Consider the following 10846-nt stretch of genomic DNA (forward strand, 5'->3'; position numbering starts at 1 on the left):
AGCGCTGAAAACGCATAAAAAAAGCATCAGAATGCACATGCCCTTAATTGTCCTTAATTGAGATGAAGAAAAAAAAAGAGGTGAAAATGGCACCGGAATGCATATAAAAACGTACCGGAATGTAACAAAAAATGCTCATGCAGAAATGTATGCGGAACGCAGAAATTGTGGTGGGAACTGGCCCTTATAAAATGCCAATGGTATGCTTCCAAAATAAAGGGAGACCGTACGGTTACAATACAATTCAATACAAGAGGGTCCTGTTCTTGGGAGCGTACAATTTAAAGGAGTTGTAAATAGAGATGGCCTTACGGTTCTCCCGGAGGTTGGTTCGCGGCAAATTTTGGTAGTTCGCGATTCGCCAAACCGGCGGACTTCTGGCGCTGTTCGCGCGGCGGACATATGCGTTTACATTGTGAAGAACTTTGACACATCCATCATGGGGTACAGGACAGCCAATTGAGACATTTCAGCACATGGACTATTGGACATACCCCCTAACTTATAAATAGACCTGATCTGGCGGCCATTTTACATTCTGTCTTTTGTCAGTGCAGAGAGGGACAGGACGCTGTGTGGAGCAGGGACAGTCAGTTTAATCACTAGCTATTACTATTAGGTCCACAAAAGTCCTTTTAAGGACTGGTATAGGTGTACAGTATATAGGGTTGTAATACACTTAGAATATACTTTCTTTCAAATATACAAAGTATATTATGGTGCACTGCTGACTGCTATGCTGCTAAGTGCTGCCCGATTCTGCAGCTGTCTTTTGTCAGTGTAGGGAAAGGACGCTGTGTGGAGCAGGGACAGTCAGTTTAATCACTAGCTATTAATATTAGGTCCACAAAGGTCCTTTTAAGGACTGGTATAGGTGTACAGTATATAGGGTTGTACACGTTTAATATACTTTCTTTCAAATATAGAAAGCATATTATAGTGCACTGCACTGCTGTGCGGCTGACCGATTCTGCAGCTGTCGTTTCTCAGTGTAGGGAGGGACAGTTTGGTGTTTGGAGCAAGGATAGTCTGCAATTCACTAGCTACTACTAGTTACTATTAGGTCCACAAAGGTCCTTTTAAGGACTGGTATACAGGGGCGGGCCGGGCCGGGGGCAGAGATGCAATTGCCCCCTGGGATGCTCTCATATGCTCTACAAAGGCCGCTGTGTCGCCAGCTCAGAACTGCACATGCGCAGTTTTTGAGTGGCCAAGTGTGACTTCTCCATCCAGTACTGTGAGTCAGGGATGTCTCAGGGCCGACAGTATGTGTTACAGAGCACAGCCCAGCCCCGCCCAGCCCCTCCCTCCTCCACAGGAATGGCTGGACCTGCTCTCTCTTTCCCTGCCCACACTCCGGGCAGCCTGTGTGCTGTCTGTGAAGAGGATGTGTGGGCGGGTAAGTTAAATCTGAGCAGTGGCTGGAATACAGCAAGGCTCCTGGGAGGCTGGGAAAGACCAAGTAAGTGAACCGCTCCCCCCTCCCCCTCTGCAGCTAAAGAGTTTTTTTCCTAGCAGCCTGTGACACTACCTTGCTTGCCCTCCTAGGTGGTATGATTTGGGCTCACACTGGCATGCTACGTTTTTACTGCAGTGCTGGTGTACTGGCAGTCTTCCTGCATGTTACCCCTGGTCCCATAGAGGTTGCACATTTTTCTGCATGTTCTGAAAGTGCACAAAACGTTCTGCATGCTGCATCTTTGGTGCACTTCAAGAAAATGCAGCAAAAATGTGCAACCTAAAAGAAGTCTGAGGGACTGGGCTATGGAAAATAGTGATGGACGAACTTCCGACGGGACGTTTCGCGAACGCGAAACGCGAACGGGCACAAACGTTCGCGAAAACGACCGTTCGCCGCGGGCTCCATTGACTTCAATGGGAGGCGAATTTCGCAAACCTTTAGGTCGAATTTGCGGCCACGGGGTAATTATTAGGGGGTAGCACGTAGTCCCACCACCTGGACAATAGCATAATACATGTATGAGGTGAATTTGGGATCGATAACTACAAGCATTTTTTTTTTATTTGGGAAATTGTTCTGACAATTCAGGACTATGGAGCTAATGAAGGCAATGGAGGAGAGGGAAGGTCAGGGACCAGGGTAGGCAAACAAGAGGGTGCAGGAGATACAGAGCACTGACAGCAGCACCGTAATACAGAGCACTGACATCAGCACCGTGACATACAGCGCTGACAGCAGCTCCGTGACATACAGCGCTGACAGCAGCTCCGTGACATACAGCGCTGACAGCAGCTCCGTGACATACAGCGCTGACAGCAGCTCCGTGACATACAGCGCTGACAGCAGCTCCGTGACATACAGCGCTGACAGCAGCACCGTGACATACAGCGCTGACAGCAGCTCCGTGACATACAGCGCTGACAGCAGCTCCGTGACATACAGCGCTGACAGCAGCTCCGTGACATACAGCACTGACAGCAGCTCCGTGACATACAGCGCTGACAGCAGCTCCGTGACATACAGCGCTGACAGCAGCACCGTGACATACAGCGCTGACAGCAGCTCCGTGACATACAGCGCTGACAGCAGCTCCGTGACATACAGCGCTGACAGCAGCTCCGTGACATACAGCACTGACAGCAGCTCCGTGACATACAGCGCTGACAGCAGCTCCGTGACATACAGCGCTGACAGCAGCACCGTGACATACAGCGCTGACAGCAGCTCCGTGACATACAGCGCTGACAGCAGCTCCGTGACATACAGCGCTGACAGCAGCTCCGTGACATACAGCGCTGACAGCAGCTCCGTGACATACAGCGCTGACAGCAGCTCCGTGACATACAGCGCTGACAGCAGCTCCGTGACATACAGCGCTGACAGCAGCTCCGTGACATACAGCGCTGACAGCAGCACCGTAAGCAGCCCCAGGAGGAAGTCAGCACAGCACAGGGATGGTGTGATCCCCTCATAATAAGAACCCCCAGGAGGAAGTCAGCACAGCACAGGGATGGTGGGAGCCCCTCATAATAAGAACACCCAGGAGGAAGTCAGCACAGCACAGGGATGGTGGGAACCCCTCATAATAAGCAGCCCCAGTAGAAATATGACACCGCTCAACCTCTTCAAAGAGGAGGGTAGGGGCATATAGTACGGTGTGCTTTTTTGGGTCAGGGAAGTGAGCCAAATGAATTAAGAAGGTCTGTGTGCTTGATTCCAAAAATTGTTTATAGACATATACATGGTCTACTGATCACATGTGTTGAATTCCTCCGAGATCCATGCCTCATTCATTTTTAGAAATGTGAGGTAGTTAACACTGTGGTGAGCTAGGCGAGTACGCTTATCGGTCACAATCCCCCCTGCTGCGCTGAACGTCCTTTCGGACAGGACACTGGATGAGGGGCAAGCCAACAGTTCGATTGCAAATTGGGCAAGCTCTGGCCAGAGGTCAAGCCTGCCCACCCAGTAGTCTAGGGGTTCATCACTCCTCAGAGCGTCCACATCGGCCGTTAACCCAATGTAGTCGGACACCTGACGGTCTAGGCGTTCCCTGATGCTGGATCCGGATGACACCTGTCGATGGGTCGGCTGAAAGAATGACCTCATATCCGAAGTCACCAACACATCTTCAAACCGGCCTCTTCTTGCAGGCGCTGTTGGATTGGTACCCGCAAATCCTTCTCTGGGAGTGGGAATTGCTCCTCTGCCAGCGCACGCAAAAGCAGAATGCAGCATTTCTCGAAGCAAGGCCTGGAAGTGCTGCATTCTGACAGCCCTCTGCGACGGCGGTAACATTTCCGCCATTTTGTGTTTGTACCGGGGGTCTAAGTACGTTGCCACCCAGTACTGGTCCTTGACCCTCATGCTTTTTATACGGGGGTCCCTATTAAAACACTGGAGCATGAAGGCCCCCATTTGCACTAAAGTGGAAGCGGTGTGGTGGCCTGGCTCCTGCTCATCATCCAGGATAATGTCGTCCTCTTCATTCTCCTCTCCCCATCCTCGCACAACAGGGATCCCAGAAAGGTTTAAAGCATGCTCTTCTTGCTCCTGCTCATCCGCCCCGGCACCATCCTCCTCTGACTCCTCATCAGACTCCTGTTGTTGACTTGTCTCAGATAGAGTAGCCCCCCCTGGGAATTCATCCAGCATTGCGACTTCCTCATCTTCCCGCTCCTGCTCCTCCACAGCCTGATCAATGACACGACGCAATGCACGCTCCAGAAAGAAGGCATAAGGTACCATGTCACTGATGGCGCCATGGCTGCGACTGACCAGTTTGGTGATCTCCTCAAATGGCCGCAGAAGTCTGCATGTGTCGCGCATGAGCAGCCACTGGCGCGGTGAAAAAAAACCCAGCTCCCCAGAACCGTTTCTTTCGCAGAGTTCATACAGGTAGACGTTAACTGCACGTTTCTGCTGGAGCAGCCTATCAAGCATATAGAAGGTTGAGTTCCATCGCGTCGGGCAATCGCAAATAAGACGTCTGACCGGCAGATGGTGTCGCCGCTGAATGTCAGCAAGGCGAGCCATGGCCGTGTAAGATCTTCTGAAATGGGCCGAGATTTTCCTTGCCTGCCGCAAGATGTCCTGGACCCCAGGGTATTTGACAAGGAATCGCTGCACGACCAAGTTTAAGACGTGTGCCATGCACGGCACGTGCGTGATTTTGCCCTGTTTCAATGCGCTAAGCAGATTGGCACCGTTGTCACACACCACTTTACCAACTGTCAAATTGAGCGGTGTTAGCCACTCATCTGCCTGTGAACGCAAAGCTGAAAGGAGTGCCGGGCCAGTGTGGCTCTTTGCTTCCAGGCACAACAGACGCAGCACGGCATGGCAACGTCTCACCTGGCATGTGGAATAGGTTCTGGGGAGCTTGGGCGGTGCAGTGGAAGAGACGCTAGCAGCGGAAAAGGAGGAGGCAGCTGAGGAGGAGAGGGAGGAGGATGGAGTAGGAGGAGGAGAAGAAGAGTCAGGCCTGCATGCAATCCGTGGCGGTAAAACCAAATCTACACGGGTGCCACGGGTTACATGCTTGACGGCCGTCAGAAGGTTCACCCAGTGGGCAGTAAAACTGATATACCTTCCCTGCCCGTGTTTGCTAGACCACGTGTCTGTGGTCAGATGTATCTTGGCACCGACACTGTGTGCCAGAGATACATTCACTTGCCGCTGAACATGGCCATATAGCTCTGGGATGCCCTTCTCTGAGAAATACTTCCTTCCTGGGACCTTCCATTGTGGTGTTCCAATGGCCACAAATTTGCGAAAGGCCTCCGAGTCCACCAGTTTATATGGCAGTAGTTGGCGGGCTATGAGTTCTGACAAGCCAGCCGCCAACCGTTGGGCAAGAGGGTTATCCGGCGTCATCATTTTTTTACGCTCAAACATTAGGCCCACGGAAGCCTGCCTTTTTGCAGAAAAATGTGAGCTTGGCGTGATGGAAGGTGGAGTGGAGGACAATTGTGAGGAGAGAGGAGAAGGAGAAGTAGAAGACGAGGCTGGACGGTGAGAGCCTGCAGTGTGGCTTTGTGTGTTCCGTTGCTCCCACTGGGCTCGGTGATGGCTGCTCATGTGCCTTCTTAAGGCGGTCGTCCCTAGGTGAGTATTGGGCTTACCGCGACTAACGCGTTGACTGCAAAGATTGCAGATGGCAACGCTATTGTCAGCAGCGGACACGTTAAAAAAAGCCCACACTGCGGAGCCATGTGCCGGTGTCCTGGGAGCGCCAGATGTGACCGTACATGGTCGATGACTCGCTCCTGATACATTTGCAGTCTGCTTTGTCCCTGCTGTGCAATGTAAGTCATTGCTGCTTCTCCTCCCTATCTGCTGGTCCATATCTCCCTCTGAACTCCCCTCCTCTTCCTCTCTTGTGGGCACCCACGTGACATCACTAGACACGTCATCATCAACGTCACCTTCCCCACCGCTATAAGTAGAGATCTCGGAGTAGGCAGCAACACCGGGGACCAACCTCCTCCTTGGGCTGATCTGGGTACTGGCGTCAGACTGCTGAGTAGCGCTTGTTGCTACCTCCTCTTCCTGATCCAATACCAAGAGTGGCTGCGCATCAGAAATGTCCTCTTGATATGGATCGGAAAATAATTCCAGTGACTCAAGCGGAAGGTATGTGGTGGTGGTGGTGGTGGTCGTGTTGTTGGTGGTAGTGTCTTTGGGGGTGCACATAGCAGAGAGTGAAGAAGAGGGTGCAGATCGAGAGGATGAGGAGGGTGCAGAAGAGTAAGGCTGAGCGAGCCACTCAACCAAGTCTGGTGCATCCTTTAAAGTAATTGAACGCACCTTCTGCAACTTCCCACTTTGGCTCAAGCCTGTTGCTCCTGCCCTACCCCTACCACCCCTGCGGAAGGGCCTGCCTCTTCCTCTGCATGTCATTTTTTAAATGACCCTGTGACAAAACTCTTAGTCCCTATACCGCTGAAGGACTGCTGCAGTATAGGTGAGCGGTCAGCAGTGGTGCACGTCAACCCTATCTATTGTGGACCTATAGCGGTCCTTACAGAACAGCAGACTGTACCGCACTCAAGCCTATGTACCGTAGCACCCTATACCAAGTTACCAGTCCTTATAAGAACTTTTGTGGACCAAGCAGGTTGTGTATTAGTGTTTAGCAGACTGTACGTCAGTCCCTATACCGCTGAAGGACTGCTGCAGTATAGGGCAGCGGTCAGCAGTGGTGCACGTCAACCCTATCTATTGTGGACTGATAGCGGTCCTTACAGAACAGCAGACTGTACCGCACTCAAGCCTATGTACCGTAGCACCCTATACCAAGTTACCAGTCCTTATAAGAACTTTTGTGGAACAAGCAGGTTGTGTGTTAGTGATTAGCAGACTGTACGTCAGTCCCTATACCAATGAAGGACTGCTGCAGTATAGGGCAGCGGTCAGCAGTAGTGCACGGCAACCCTATGTATTGTGGACCGATAGCGGTCCTTACAGAACAGCAGACTGTAACGCACTCAGGCCTATGTACCGTAGCACCCTATACCAAGTTACCAGTCCTTATAAGAACTTTTGTGGACCAAGCAGGTTGTGTGTTAGTGATTAGCAGACTGTACGTCAGTCCCTATACCAATGAAGGACTGCTGCAGTATAGGGCAGCGGTCAGCAGTAGTGCACGGCAACCCTATGTATTGTGGACCGATAGCGGTCCTTACAGAACAGCAGACTGTAACGCACTCAGGCCTATGTACCGTAGCACCCTATACCAAGTTACCAGTCCTTATAAGAACTTTTGTGGACCAAGCAGGTTGTGTGTTAGTGATTAGCAGACTGTACGTCAGTCCCTATACCAATGAAGGACTGCTGCAGTATAGGGCAGCGGTCAGCAGTAGTGCACGGCAACCCTATGTATTGTGGACCGATAGCGGTCCTTACAGAACAGCAGACTGTAACGCACTCAGGCCTATGTACCGTAGCACCCTATACCAAGTTACCAGTCCTTATAAGAACTTTTGTGGACCAAGCAGGTTGTGTGTTAGTGATTAGCAGACTGTACGTCAGTCCCTATACCAATGAAGGACTGCTGCAGTATAGGGCAGCGGTCAGCAGTAGTGCACGGCAACCCTATGTATTGTGGACCGATAGCGGTCCTTACAGAACAGCAGACTGTACTGCACTCAGGCCTATGTACCGTAGCACCCTATACCAAGTTACCAGTCCTTATAAAAACTTTTGTGGACCAAGCAGGTTGTGTGTTAGTGATTAGCAGACTGTACGTCAGTCCCTATACCAATGAAGGACTGCTGCAGTATAGGGCAGCGGTCAGCAGTAGTGCACGGCAACCCTATGTATTGTGGACCGATAGCGGTCCTTACAGAACAGCAGACTGTAACGCACTCAGGCCTATGTACCGTAGCACCCTATACCAAGTTACCAGTCCTTATAAGAACTTTTGTGGACCAAGCAGGTTGTGTGTTAGTGATTAGCAGACTGTACGTCAGTCCCTATACCAATGAAGGACTGCTGCAGTATAGGGCAGCGGTCAGCAGTAGTGCACGGCAACCCTATGTATTGTGGACCGATAGCGGTCCTTACAGAACAGCAGACTGTAACGCACTCAGGCCTATGTACCGTAGCACCCTATACCAAGTTACCAGTCCTTATAAGAACTTTTGTGGACCAAGCAGGTTGTGTGTTAGTGTTTAGCAGACTGTGCGTCAGTCCCTATACCGCTGAAGGACTGCTGCAGTATAGGACAGCGGTCAGCAGTAGTGCACGGCAACCCTATGTATTGTGGACCGATAGCGGTCCTTACAGAACAGCAGACTGTAACGCACTCAGGCCTATGTACCGTAGCACCCTATACCAAGTTACCAGTCCTTATAAGAACTTTTGTGGACCAAGCAGGTTGTGTGTTAGTGATTAGCAGACTGTACGTCAGTCCCTATACCAATGAAGGACTGCTGCAGTATAGGGCAGCGGTCAGCAGTAGTGCACGGCAACCCTATGTATTGTGGACCGATAGCGGTCCTTACAGAACAGCAGACTGTAACGCACTCAGGCCTATGTACCGTAGCACCCTATACCAAGTTACCAGTCCTTATAAGAACTTTTGTGGACCAAGCAGGTTGTGTGTTAGTGATTAGCAGACTGTACGTCAGTCCCTATACCAATGAAGGACTGCTGCAGTATAGGGCAGCGGTCAGCAGTAGTGCACGGCAACCCTATGTATTGTGGACCGATAGCGGTCCTTACAGAACAGCAGACTGTAACGCACTCAGGCCTATGTACCGTAGCACCCTATACCAAGTTACCAGTCCTTATAAGAACTTTTGTGGACCAAGCAGGTTGTGTATTAGTGTTTAGCAGACTGTGCGTCAGTCCCTATACCGCTGAAGGACTGCTGCAGTATAGGGCAGCGGTCAGCAGTAGTGCACGGCAACCCTATCTATTGTGGACCGATAGCGGTCCTTACAGAACAGCAGACTGTACCGCACCCAAGCCTATGTACCGTAGCACCCTAGACAGACCAAGTTACCAGTCCTTATAAGAACTTTTGTGGAACAAGTGAGTTGTGAATGATTAGCAGACTGCAGCAGAAGGGCAGCAGTCAAGTATAATATTCTTTCTATATTTGGAAGAAAGAATATTATACGTGTACAAGCCTATTACCGTACCACTGATACCAGTCCTGAAAAGAACCTTTGTGGAACTAATAGTAACAGCAAGTCTTTAAAATTATCCTCACTGCCTGACACACTGCTTCCTGCCTGTCCCTATACAAATTGGCAAAAAAGAGTAGGCTGGAACGATTAGCTGGAACAGCTCTTTTGTGGACCTGATAGTAACAGCTAATGATGATGATGATGATGATGATGAAGAAAGACTAATCTGGCTGAGCTGTCCCTAAAATAGCAGCATACAGCGCTCTGTCCCTTTATCTAAACTGACAAAAGAAACTCAGGCTGCTGACCTAACACCTATACCAGTCCTGAAAAGAACTTTTGTGTACCAAATAGCTAGCGTTTTCTCTGTCCCTACTCCACACAGGATCCTTTCCCTACAGTGACAGAAGAAAGAATGTAAAATGGCCACCGGATCGGGTGTATTTATAGGTTAGGGGGAATGTCCAAGTGTCCATGAGCTGTCATGTCTCAATTGGTTGTCCTGTAACACATGATAAACGTGTCACGAAAGGTTAAAGTTCTTGTATACATTAAACACGTAAGTCCGCCGGGGCGAACGACGGAAAAAGGCGTTCGAACCCGCGGACGGCGAAAGTCGGAAATTCGCCGCGAAACGACCGCCGGGCGAACCGTTCGGCCATCACTAATGGAAAACTGCCAGTACACCAGTGTGAGCCCAAAGGCTGGTATTCACTTGCAGCAGGCACTGCCACTCCACTGAAAAGTGACAGGCAGAGAAGGTGATATTACATTTCCTATATGCCTGTTTTAACCCCCTAATTGACAGTGTCAAGCGGTCTCTCTCTCTCTCTCTCTCTCTGTGCAGGCAGTGTCAAGCGGTCTCTCTCTCTCTCTGTGCAGGCAGTGTCAAGCTGTCTCTCTCTCTCTCTCTCTGTACAGGCAGTGTCAAGCAGTCTCTCTCTCTCTCTCTGTGCAGGCAGTGTCAAGCGGTCTCTCTCTCTCTCTGTGCAGGCAGTGTCAAGCGGTCTCTCTCTCTCTCTGTGCAGGCAGTGTCAAGCGGTCTCTCTCTCTCTCTCTGTGCAGGCAGCGTCAAGCGGTCTCTCTCTCTCTCTGTGCAGGCAGCGTCAAGTGGTCTCTGTCTCTCTCTCTCTCTCTGTACAGGCAATGTCAAGCGGTCTCTCTCTCTCTCTCTGTACAGGCAGTATCAAGCGGTCTCTCTCTTTCTCTCTCTCTGTACAGGCAGTATCAAGCGGTCTCTCTCTTTCTCTCTCTCTGTACAGGCAGTGTCAAGCAGTCTCTCTCTCTCTCTGTGCAGGCAGTTTTAAACGGTCTCTCTCTCTCTGTGCAGGCAGTGTCAAGCGGTCTCTCTCTCTCTCTCTCTGTACAGGCAGTGCCAAGTGGTCTCTCTCTTTCTCTCTCTCTCTGTACAGGCAGTTTTAAGCGGTCTCTCTCTCTCTCTCTCTGTGCAGGCAGTGTCAAGCGGTCTCTCTCTCTCTGTGCAGGCAGTGTCAAGCGGTCTCTCTCTCTCTGTGCAGGCAGTGTCAAGCGGTCTCTCTCTCTCTGTGCAGGCAGTGTCAAGCGGTCTCTCTCTCTCTGTGCAGGCAGTGTCAAGGGGTCTCTCTCTCTCTCTGTGTAGGCAGTGTCAAGCGGTCTCTCTCTCTCTGTGCAGGCAGTGTCAAGCGGTCTCTCTCTCTGTACAGGCAGTGTCAAGTGGTCTCTCTCTCTCTCTCTGTACAGGCAGTGTCAAGCGGTCTCTCTCTCTGTA

The sequence above is a fragment of the Lithobates pipiens genome, unplaced genomic scaffold, assembly GCF_037356315.1.
Source record: "Lithobates pipiens isolate NorthernLeopardFrog02 unplaced genomic scaffold, aLitPip1_a1.2 Scaffold_13, whole genome shotgun sequence".
NCBI lineage: Eukaryota > Metazoa > Chordata > Amphibia > Anura > Ranidae > Lithobates > Lithobates pipiens.